We start from the raw sequence: 12,164 nt of genomic DNA, 5'->3' as shown, positions 1-12,164 counted from the left end.
GTATTTTAGAGGGGGAGGAGAGTTCTACATTAGTTTCCCATTTGCTGAAAAGAAGCAAAAGCCCATTTTCTCTTTTGCTATTTTTGTCTCACTTTTCACAGTTCTTTAGGATGAGCACATCACAGGTTTCTTGTTCAAGGAAATTTTATATTCGCTGTTGGCAAAATATTCTTTCAAGAGACTGTTGCAGCAGTGAGGATTTAAATATCAAGAAGAAAAAGTTATGTAGAACCAAATGGAATAATCGCTCATCCCTTTATTATTATTCATTGGAAATATTTAAGTTCCTTTACTTACATAACTGCACACTGTTCCAGAATAGCAATAGGTTTTTAGAACTTGCATCTAATTTCTGGGATATTTTCCTTCATGGCTTGCTATTCTAGTCTTTGCACTCACTGCATAGTTACAGTTAACTATACCAACCCGGGTGGTGTCTTTGTCATGAGGACAAATTCCCACTAGGGATTAGGCTGACCTTTCAAAACTGTCATAACATTTATTGGCCCAGACCAATGAGCCCACCAGCCCAGACCAATTATATATTATTCCTCCCAACACAAAGACTCCGTGGCCAGGTCTCCTCCACAACCTACTCCCCAGACAAAGGTTCCCCTCCTTGTTCTGTCACACATTGTTTTGTCTTCTTTTCTCCTTCAACTAACTGGTTGGAGTCTGCCTCACTTCTGCCATTTTTACACCGGTGCATCTCTGTACTCTACAGTGGGATTACTCATAGTTTATACCAGTATGATAGCGATCAGAATAGGACCTCATGAGCCTCTCTGCAGGCTCTCCTAAATAATGGTTGACCCTCCCACTCGCTGCTGATGCCCTCAAATTTGCCTGTCAAAATAAATAAATTAAATAATTCATCCCTCCCATCTTAGGCAATTGGACAGATGGAATTTTGCAAAATTGGATTGCCACTAAACTCAGTGGAGCTAAACCCAATTACATCAGACAGGCACCAGGGCCTTAATTTGTGATCTCAGACTCAAACCCATGTTTCCAAAGGTGAAAGCTAGTAAATTGTTTCACTGTGAATATATATAAAGAGAGTTAATGGATGTGAGTGTATGATAAAGCCCTATACATTATGCTACTCTGAAGCTGTGTTCATTTTTAAACAAGAAGTGAATTACTATAAATTGAAATCCTGGTTCAGTTTCTTAAAGGAGATAGAAAATAAAGATCAAGCTGCATTGTAAATAATGATGCCAGTTTTTAAAACCCTTCTTTATTTCCTAGCTAGAGTAGGGGCATATATATTTAAATATTTTTTAAAACAGAGCAGGAGAAGAGTTTTTCTGTAGACAGATTTTTCCTTATAAGAGCTCTTCTTAAATTAAATGTGTGCCATCCCCTCTCGTTGGCTATATTATAAAAGTATGTTATATAATTCTCCATAGATACCAATAGACAGAAGTATTTATGGGTTTTGGAAGCTCCATGTAATTTGAGCATAAAACATAAAGTATGTTTTATAGTTTCTCATTAATAATAGTTGAGAATTATGTTCATCTGAGGCAGCAAACATAAATTCTTAATGTTTAGGCATTCATTATATTCCTACAATGATTGGAAGTTGCCACAGGAAAATAAAAGGCAGTGGTCCCAGAGGTTTTTTGTTTTATATTCTGTCAAGCAAATGTGGAAAGTTCTGTTCATTCACATCTTGACCCCCCGCCCCAGAAATTCTGAATTCTAACAAGATCCATTGATTGAAAAACTCAAATTGGAAATAAGAGACAACTTTTCAACCCCAAGGGTAGTTAACTATTGAAGCATCTTACCAAAGGAAGTGGTAAATTTATCATCACATGGAGATTTTAAGTCAAGATCAATTGCCTTTCTCAAAGGTATGCTCTAGTTTGGTTGTGTTTGATTGCTGTTGAGATCGATACTGTTCACTTACATCATAGGGAAGAACAATTCCTGCCACAGCAGGAATTACTGGGTGAAATTCTATGGCCTGTGTTACTGCAGGAGGTCCAACTAGGTGCTCATAATGTTCCACTTTGGCCTTAAAATATATTAAATGGCTGGAAAGACAAAGGCTGTTCTTACCTCTCCTGTATATAACATCATCCAAGTTGTGAGTTGCATCAATATCCTTTACCATACGTTTCTTCCAAACGTCTTTATTCTTCTCTAACGCTGAATTGGGTGTGCAGCTCAGAAAAAGAACTGCAAATGCAGCTAGCAGGATATTACAGGAATACATTTTTTGGGAAACCGGAAAAGGCCACAAATGCATGCATTATTTGGAAATGGCTTCCATGCTTCTTCTACAACTGTCCTCTTAATAAACATACAGTGTTTTGAGGCTAAATTCAGAAGGAGAAAATAGAATGTCAGGTTTCTGATTTATGTTTTATGCTAAGAGATTAAGGTGCATGATGACTAAGCCGGTCACTGATTAACTTCAATGTACATATTTGTAAATCTGAAAAAATGTACCTTCACAGATGCTCAATTTGTCAACATTATTTACTTTCTTGTTATAGCATAGTTTATTGGGCTAACAGAGGATAACTATGCCTCATAAAGGGGGGATAACAAGGTTCTCAAATTCATCATCATCACACAAAATGGTAAAGTAATTGTTTTTCATGATACTGGAAAGGAGGCTGGATCAAAACCAGGAAATCATATGATGCTTCAAGGAAGTATTTTAATAGCTGTTTCATAGAGATTAGCACGAAAATATGATTGTGACAAAGGTCCATTGGTGGTTCATTGCTATTTGTCAGAAATTCTTGTCAGGCCTCACATACTCACTAACACACTGTCATGATATATACCCAAAAGATGGCATGTAATATATCATTGGAAAACTAATAACTCACTGAGCTTTAATATTCTTGCATGATGTATGTATGAGGTGGGTACAGAGAGTTAAGGATATTTGATAGAATTATGGTCTTAAAATGTGTTTGGCAAGTAATGCATAAGCCCAGTCTGCCCTAGACAATGGAATGCCTAACCAACCTGGTTATCAGGCAGAGACAATAAAGGTTTATTTACATAAAAGGTAAACAAAGCCATCAAGCTAACAGGGGAAGAGATAATGACTGTTATCATCAGCAGGGAAGGAACTAGCATGAAGTCTTCACCAACCTGCATGACATCTCTTCCCAGATTGAGAAAAGGAACTTTATCTGAGAATGGTTTACTGGACTATAAAGACAGGGAGTTTGATACTCAAATTATAAGTAATTGAATCAACTGACTGTATACTGTATTATAAAAGTATATCTATTAAGGTCTTTTATGAAAAGTAATGAGACACTGGTGATATTATTGTAAAATATATGTATTAACTCTAGAGGAAACATAGATACTCACTGATATTCTGCTTTAAAGTCTGTGACCAAACAAAGGGAGAAACAGGTTTTCTCTAAGACAAGAGGAAAGGCAGTTATCTACCAGTGAAATGAAGCAAAGGGTGATCAAAAACAACAGAAGCCCTGTTTACATATAAATCAGCAGAGAGGTGGAAAGTCCACAGGAAGGGAAGAAAAGCATGAGGTCATCCTGAATCTGAGGATAAAACAGTAAGTTTGGGAAGATAAAAGGAGAGAGAAGAATCCATCTTAACATTCATCACTGGACAGACACAACAGGCCAGAGCTCTTGCAAACTAAGATGAGTCCTTCAACCAAGAGGGTTGAAGTCTCTCGGAACTGAATATATGTGAGAAACCTGCTTAGTCTAAGAACTTTCACTTAGAAAGACAAGGGAAACCAGCTCTTTGTGCTACTATGGAAGGTCCTGACTGAGGTAAAGGCAGCTATGGCTGGAAAGCAAAAGGATTAGTAAGAAAGATACCTTGAACCAAAGCTGTAGCTTGTTAAGTCTTGGCCACTAGGAAGCATATTTTATTTTATTTGCTTGTAACCATTTTGTCCTTATCCTTTATACTTGAACTCACTTAAAACCTCTCTCTCTTTGATTAAAAAAGATTGTTTTATTTTTATTATAAATCAACCCCGTACTGTGTTTGACTTTAAGTGATTATTATCTCCAGTTAAAACAAGAAGTTACGGTGCTTTTGTCTCTGTAAAGGACCAATGGACCTTTTTACTCCTCTGAATGTTCCAGGGGAGGATTGGATGTTACAAGGCAGGCAGTTTTAGGGAAATTTAGTACTAGGGGTATGTTGGGGTCAGCCTGCAAGTAGTAACCAAAGATGGTGAATACAAGGGTGGGCCTATTGTTGTGTAGGCAGGATGCTGGGGTCAGAGCTCCGAACCAGGGCTGCCCAGCATCCAAGGAACTTCATGCCTGTCTGCTGGCTGTTAGTATCCAGTCTGTGAGCCACTGCAGCAAAGCATTTAAGACATCCAGGGTTATGGGGCATGTGGTGACACAACTTCTCACTGGCCTAGGTTGCACCCAAAACATGACAGTGACTATTCATTTTACACCTGCCGCTCCACTTCTCTAGATCTTGCTATGTTGTTGAATTTCATTATGATGTATATTGGACAAACAATCCACCAAATTCATCCCTACTGTAACTTCATTTAACTTCAGTTTTCCTGCCTTCATCTGAGAGCATCTCAGTATTAGAAAGATCTAAACAAATTAGACGGGAAGAGCATCAAAAGGCTTTGAAGAGCTAGAGGAAATTATTTCTGAAGCAAGATTAAAAGAAACAAATAGATATAGGTTGCCTATATGATGATTAAGAAGGGAAAATAACTGTCATCAAGTATTTGAAAGGCATAAAGTCCAAGGATGGAGAGAGCTTTAGCGTGACCCAAGGGACTATATCTATCAATAGAACTAGCTGGCTTCTTGGAACTTCAAATGGAGGAGCGAGGAATTAAAGAAATTTTTCACAAAATATTTATTTTGGGTTTTTTTCCCTCCCCATTCTTTTGTATTTAGGAGTATTGGAATGAAATTCAGAGGATGTAAATTTAGGCTAGAAAATACAGGAAATAAATCTAAACTGGAATTTGATCTGTGAAATAAATTTCCCAGGAAAATAGTGGTAGTCCCATTACTTGAGACCTGTTAGAAGGAGATTGGATAGCACACTAGAAAATGTACAGTAGGGAACAATCTACATTAGACTGGATAGAGTGCTAGTGAAGATGATTTTTGTCTTTTCACTCACTAACTTCTGATTCCCTGAGTACATCTCCATATGATGGAACTAGCACCCTTAGTTTGAAAACTATTTTAAGTGATTGTTAAAGCAGATCAATAAACTACTCAGACCCCCACAAAAAATGCTGATGGCTCATTGGTCTGAGATTGTGCTGCTTAGAAAAGAGATGACTAAGGGGGGATATGATAGAGGTCTGTAAAACCAAGAATGGTGTGGAGAAAGTGAATAAAGAAGTGCTATTTACCCCTTTTCATTACAAAAGGACCAGGGGTCATCCAATGAAATGAACAGGCAGCAGATTTAAAACTTGAACCTAGCTAGCTTCTCTGAAAGCTTCCCCCTTCCCGCTCTTCCCTTGTCTTGTTTTCCTTTTGACAAATAATAACTTGTCTTTGGAAGCAGATGTGCTTGCAGAGGGAAGCTTGATAAAAGGTGATTTGGCATGGAAGCTGACAGGAAACACTCCGTTCTGAGGACCAATGTTTCCCTCAGGGATGCATGTCAAGATGAGGTTGCCCTGACTTCTGGTATACATCAGACACACAACTAGCACTAGGATTTCTGTAATTCTTTCTGGGGTGTCATGGACATGTTACCAGTGTCACAGACTACATTTAAAACCAGCTGATTTTTTTATTTCCTTAAGTCAGAACTATTGCCACAGAACTTGGTTTTCTCACCTCTTTGACTTTGTGCTGAGAGTCCAAAAACAGATTATCTCTTGAAAAGTCAGGTTTAGGCCAGACCGGTTTCTGAGGAAAAATCTTGAATGTTTGTTTTGGCTACCCCAAGCCAAGCACTGATGGGATATTTTCCCCCAAATATAGCTGGGAAAAAGAAAGTCTTTGCAGGGGTGGACAAAAGTTCCAACTACTGTTACTATATAGATGTAAATTTCAAGGTTAAAATGTTATTTCTGTGTTATCCAATGTATCTTGTCTGCCCTTATGTGTGCTAAATTTTACTTTGCAGCTCAATATGTGGAACACAGTAGTTAGGACTAGATTAAACAGGTACTATGGACACGTGCTAAGGCCCTGGGTCACAAAATCATATTATGGCAACAAAATCTAAGCTTTTATTGGGGGGAAATGGTTACTAAACTTCACAGTTGTGAATAAAATCTTGAAAATGTGATCTGAATGTAATCAGTGCAGTTATTTCTGCCTGACTTGGTTATGAGCCTGAAACGATAACTCTGAGAGGCATGAACTGCTCCATTCATCTTAAAGGGTTATTAACTACTAATATATCTTCTAATTTTTTAAAAATCAAATGCAGATAAAATATAGTATTAATCCAAAGTAACTACACAAACTAATGGAGCCAATTAGTAAAACAGAGACCTAGGAGGGAGGTCAAGGCAGATGACCTGAATCTTCCTACAGGATTATTCTGTCCGTTATTGGACATCTCTCAGTAACGGCTATCACTGACCCGAGCGGGAGAGCTTTCTCATGGCCACTAGCTGTTCTCGAAACACTTCCTTCTGCGCTCTGGTGAATTTGCCACCTGGTGTCTGATTGTGTTTTGTCACTGTCCGTGATGGGGTGGGCATGTGTTTGTTCTGTAAATACATGAACATAGCTTACTGAATGTTGTCAAACAGAACCAGTGTCCTCCTTGGTCTTGTTTGAATGTCTTCTGTTCCTCCTGGGAGACAGACCCTCAGCAGTGATGATGACATATTACTTTGGTACAAATAGTATAGCTATTGCTTTTGCAGGTTATCAGCCTCTCTCCCTCTGAAATCTGCAGTGGGGCTGCTTGGCTTGTGTGTTACATCTGTTTTCCTGATATATATCACTCTTTGTAACTGCGTCAGGGTTCACTGCATTAACCTCAGGATTTTTATTAGAAGTTGACACTAAGCTTTTTGCCTTCTGTCCGTGAACTTCTGAGCTCTGGTCCTAGTATGGCATTGTGAGGGGCATCACGACATTCCAAGCCTGAATCCCTTGAATCACAAAAGTGCTTTTTAAAAAAATAAAAATAAAAAAAATCAAGTTTGTTGCAACTTGTGCTGACTTTTCTGCAAATGCAGTTAGGGGAGGGAGCTTGAACTGGTACATCAGAGAAAATTGCCAAAATGTGACATTACATCAGGCCAAATTCTGACTGTGGACTGAGAGTATACATAAAAAAGCTGTTGTAAGAGGCTGGTGTGCAAAGTGGAAGTGATTATCCCACTAGTCTATGTCCTTATTCCTCTGCTATGCACATTACTCTTAGCCCTGGCAGAAATAATCTGCTCATAGGGTTATTCTTGGGGCAGCCAGAATACATGCTCTCACTATTCTTTCTCTGGTAGCATTGATCTAGACCTATTCCCATCCAAACCTTAAGAGTGGCACAATTTGACCCCAGTATTGCAGTTTTTAAAAAATTTTCTCTAATTTACAGCTTAATCAAATCTTATGATTTAAAAGTGAATAGACCATTAATTTGTCCTCTTAATATTCTGAGTTTTTTTAATGCAATCGTCTATTGTGCACACTCGGATTTAAAAAAATAATAAAATAAAAAAATCTTCAAAGAGAAAGAAGGCTCCAGGCTAGATCCTCAGCTAGTGTAATCAGTGTCGTTCCGTTGACCCAGCTGGTGTAAATCAACAGTGCTTCAGTTATTTCAGTGGAGCTACAGCAATTTACAGCAGCCGAAGATATAAAAATTGACCCATAATCCTTTGCCTACCAGTTACAAGTATAATTCAGTGACCAAAACTGGGGAAACATTTGTGGAACTGCCTGCTACCAAACTGGAGTTTCTTTTAAATGATTTTTCAAAGAATATCTTGGAGTGAGGCATTTAGGTTAGATATACCAAATATGTGCACTTTCCTGCAGTTTCTTATGGAGACTAGGGCTTTTTCTCTTTGCACAGTAGGTGAAGAAATCCTAACACTTTGCCAAATTTAGAATGAACAGTTCAGTTGCCATATGTACTTGCTGTTTTGTGACCCAGATCCAAATCAGTGCTCACTGGGCAGAAAACGTTATATGGGGAAGTAGAAGACACAAGATACACTCTTCTAAAGCATGAATGTTCCAAATTGCACCTCAGCTGCCTCTTGAAGTTCTTATATGATAGGGCAAAGATGTGATGCAGCTTTTGAACGTGGCGATACACTGAGGATATGTTTATTCAGAATGATACCTTGAGATTTGGCTGTGATCAAATCCCTGCCCATTGCAGTGAACATTTGTGTCTTAAATTTTAAGAGTACAATGACCCGGTGTCTGAGATTAATAATGGCTCACGAGACTTGTGCATGTACGATCTGGTTTTCAGAGGTGCTGAGTACCCACAATTCTATTTTACCTCAGTTGAGATTCTGGGTACACAGCACCTCTGGAAAATCAACTCTTTAGTGCTTTGCTTCAGTTTCACTAGTCTTGGTACTGCTCTGTTTTTATCTCTTTTTCTTAAAGAGGTTCCGTAGAGCTTTGCGTTCAACAGATCAATGATTAAATGTCAAAGTCGCTGGCCAAAATGTTCAAAAATTGCCACTGACGTTGGGGGTTGCCAATTAGACACGCTTTGGATCTGCTTTTGAGAGGTGTGAAGTATTCATACTCCCCATGGACTTAAGTGGGACCCAGAATCAGTGACGCCTATTGACATGTGCCTGTAAATTCATAAACTTCTGTATACAATGAAATACTCAAAACTGTGAGGGGAATATTTTATGGGTGTGTTTGTTTTTGCTATTCAAACAGAAAAAACAATGGCTGTCCCCAGTAAAGAGCAACTGTCTGCAGTCATTAGATATATTCTTAAGGGTTGGGTGATTAACAACTGATTCCTTGGGTTCTGCAACATAACTTTCAGAAAATGCTCTGATACCACAGCGATGGACTCAGTGGAAAAAAGTAGATTAAAAGAACAGGGGAAAAGGGATTCTCCAAGAATTCCCAAGGAGGAGCTCACTGCGCATCTCTAATAATTTTTTGTCATCTGCAAAATTTGCTACCTCACTACTCATTGTCTTTTCCGGTTCCTTAACAAATGTATTAAAACAGGTCAGTCTTAATATGGAACACTAGGGCACATCCTGGTCAACTTTTTCCTTGCTTGAAAATTGAAACAATTATTCCTAATCTTAGTTTTCTAGCCAGTTTCTGATGTATTATTTCAGTTGCCCAGTGACTAATTAGTTTCCTAAAATAACCCTTTTCAAGGAACTGTTTTGAAAGTCCAGTTAAATTATGTCAATCAGGTCTCTGATACCCAGTTCTCTTTCACCCACTATTTTGTTGATCCAATCTGAGAACTTTGGCAGATTAGAGTGTCATAATTTTCTTTTGGGAAGGCATGCTGTTTTGGCCCTAGCATATCCTATCTATATATGAGTTTTCTCTTTCTGGGCCAGATTCTCAGCTGGTATAAACTAGCTTAGCTCCACTGACTTTGGAGCTGCACCAGTTTACAGCAGCTGAGGATCTGGGCCTCCATTTGCAATGATCACTATAGGGTAGGAGTTGGAGATATGATCAGGTGCAGTAGACAGGTCAGATGGATATGTTGCATGCAATGCTCTTTTTCTTTTGTATTCTGCAGAGACACGTGCTTATCCTGAAAGCTTACCTCCATTGCAGACATGGTTTTAAAGTATTCTCTCTGATCACACAGTATACTGAGAATAACACATTGGCATGAGGAAAAGATCATTGTAAGATCAGAGTTCCCCACCAGTACTGGATATTAGTTTAATATTTGCAGGATTTTCAGAGCTAATAAACCAAAATGACAGGTGTAGAGTGATAAAGAGCTACAAGACTTGATGCCATAGCTCATATCTACTCCAGCGTAAATGGGGAATGATTTATTTGAAAAGAAAACAATATTCATCTCACTATGTATCTTTTGCACATTTATTTCAGGTTCCTATAACTCATCAATAATGTTTATTTCCATTAAAGCACAGCACTTACAACATTGCCACCTGTTTTTCCCATTGGAACATAAATCACGTTATTTTACAAGTTAATGGACTAGAACCTCAGCTGGTATAAATTGGCATTGAAATCAATGGAGCTGCATTGATTTGCACTAAATTAATATCTGGCCCTAAACCCTATGGCAGAAGTATTTAGGCCCATTCCTGACATTCCTGAGCCACTGGTGGGACCCCCGTGTAATGACTTACACAGGCTATTGGACAGTGGTGACATACAGATGGAGGATGTCCAGAGCACCTGCGACCCTCCACTGTTAGAACTAGAAATGCAGGGGCCTATGCCAGTATCTGAGGGGAACTCACAGGAAACCTCCCCATCCGTCACTCAAGAGGATGTCCTCCCTACCATAGCAACAGAGATTCTCAATAGGCGAGACAGGGTAATAAGACCAGTGAAACGGTTAACTTACAATGCACCTGGGGTGATTAGTGAGGAGCCTATACATTTAGCACACAGGTTTGTGAAAGCTAAAGTGGGCTATCTAATGCCTTTTGGAGGGGACCAATAAGTTGGTATAGTAGGGAATGTGATTTGTCGGGACGACAAATTCTTGGCTGGGGGGAGGATGTAAGCAGAGTCAGGATAAGCTCTACCCTGACATCTGGTGGAAAGAATTTCAGAGAGTGTATTTGCATAGGCATGCCTACCCTATCCCAGACTGCCGAGCTGTGGGACTGCTTGGTGACAAATGACTCACCCTCAGTTGGGTGGTACTTGCTAGACAAGGGACATGGGTTCCAAAACCTAGTGAATTGAGAGAGGTTGGGGACAGGTATCTGTGCCTGGTGGTGCAGGCTCCTTGTGGAGCCAGAAGCACCAGTTCCACCCCCTTCTCTCTCCACTGTGGAATGTCAGAGTTGATTTTTTTTATTCCCTCAAGAATCTAAATACAGGTTACTGAGCTGAACTCACTTTGGGCTAATGGTGCACTAGCACTGGGGCTCCCCCACTAAGAGTTGAAATCACTAAAGAGCTGAAATTACTGAGCTGGGAGCACTGAGTACTGTGCTAACTAGTGGGGGAGCCTGAAGCTATACTGTGGAACAGAGCAGCTGGCAGAGTGGAGCAGTTGTGGGGACGGCTGGAGCGGATCACGGGAAAGCTGGTGGCAGCAGAGCGTCTGGCAGAGCGGAGTAGCTGTGGGACGGGTGGAGCGGCCCACAGAGCGAGCGGAGCCGAGCAGTTTGCAGAGAGAACTGGAGCAGCTCATGGAGCGGAGCAGAGCAGCTGGTGGAGCGGAGCAGTTTCTGAGGACGGCTGGAGGAGCAGCGTGGAGCGGCTGGTAAAGCGGAGCAGTTCGTGGAGAAGGCGGAAGCAGAACCCACGGAGAGGCAGGACAGTTGGCCCCGGACCACGTAAGGTGCCCCTTTCTACCCAGGCTGGGGGGAGGGACCTCTACAGATAAACTCTCGAACTCTGGGGTGGCATTGACCAGAGACTTTTGGGTTGTTGGACTTTGGGATGATTGGACTTAAAACCCTAAGGGGAAAAAGGACAGTGCCAAACGTACTTGGAGGTGGGTTTTTGTTTAGGGTTTGTGTTATAACCCTGTTTGTGGTGTTTCTCCAATGGGATGCCGCATTGATTCCTTCCTTTATTAAAAAGATTTTGCTACACTCAGACTCCGTGCTTGAGAGAGGGGAAGTATTGCCTCCTAGAGGCGCCCAGGGGGGTGTGGTATGTGAGTGTCCCAGGTCACTGGGTGGGGGCTCGAGCTGGTTATGCATTGTGTTACTGAAACGGAACCCCTGGATACTGAACCCGGCCCTTGTTGCTGCCAACTCAGAGGGGCAGAAGGGTTACATATAGATGAATGATCACTGGTAAATGTATTCATTCTATCATCTTCCTTTCAGAGTGGTCTCCCACATCGCGCCAACCAGAAAGCAAAAGATTAGATGAGTGGGAGTGATTGAATAACACCAAGGTAGGATGAAGCCCGTCGTAAAGGGAGTATAGAAGATCTATGTCACTGAAGCCCTGCAGTGGCCCATCTTATACAGAGCACCTATGCAGAATTAAAGGCCTTATCTTTCTCCTTAGAACTCTGGTGAAATGGGCTCTATGCCGCTTTGAAT

At 40.4% G+C, this 12,164-nt stretch overlaps 1 protein-coding gene and 1 pseudogene across 1 annotated transcript in view; one reads left to right on the top strand and one right to left on the bottom strand.

Moving 5' to 3' along the window:
• The window catches only part of PTPN4 (protein tyrosine phosphatase non-receptor type 4), a 229,483-nt gene that overhangs the window by 11,219 nt on the left and 206,100 nt on the right, over positions 1-12,164 (top strand). The gene's annotated exons all lie outside the window — the stretch shown is intronic.
• LOC127030379 (fibrinogen-like protein 1-like protein) overlaps positions 1-12,164 on the bottom strand; it is a 76,476-nt pseudogene that overhangs the window by 8,351 nt on the left and 55,961 nt on the right.

Source organism: Gopherus flavomarginatus, chromosome 10, assembly GCF_025201925.1.
Source record: "Gopherus flavomarginatus isolate rGopFla2 chromosome 10, rGopFla2.mat.asm, whole genome shotgun sequence".
Classification (NCBI taxonomy): Eukaryota; Metazoa; Chordata; order Testudines; family Testudinidae; genus Gopherus; species Gopherus flavomarginatus.
This window is presented reverse-complemented; position numbering and strand designations above follow the sequence as displayed.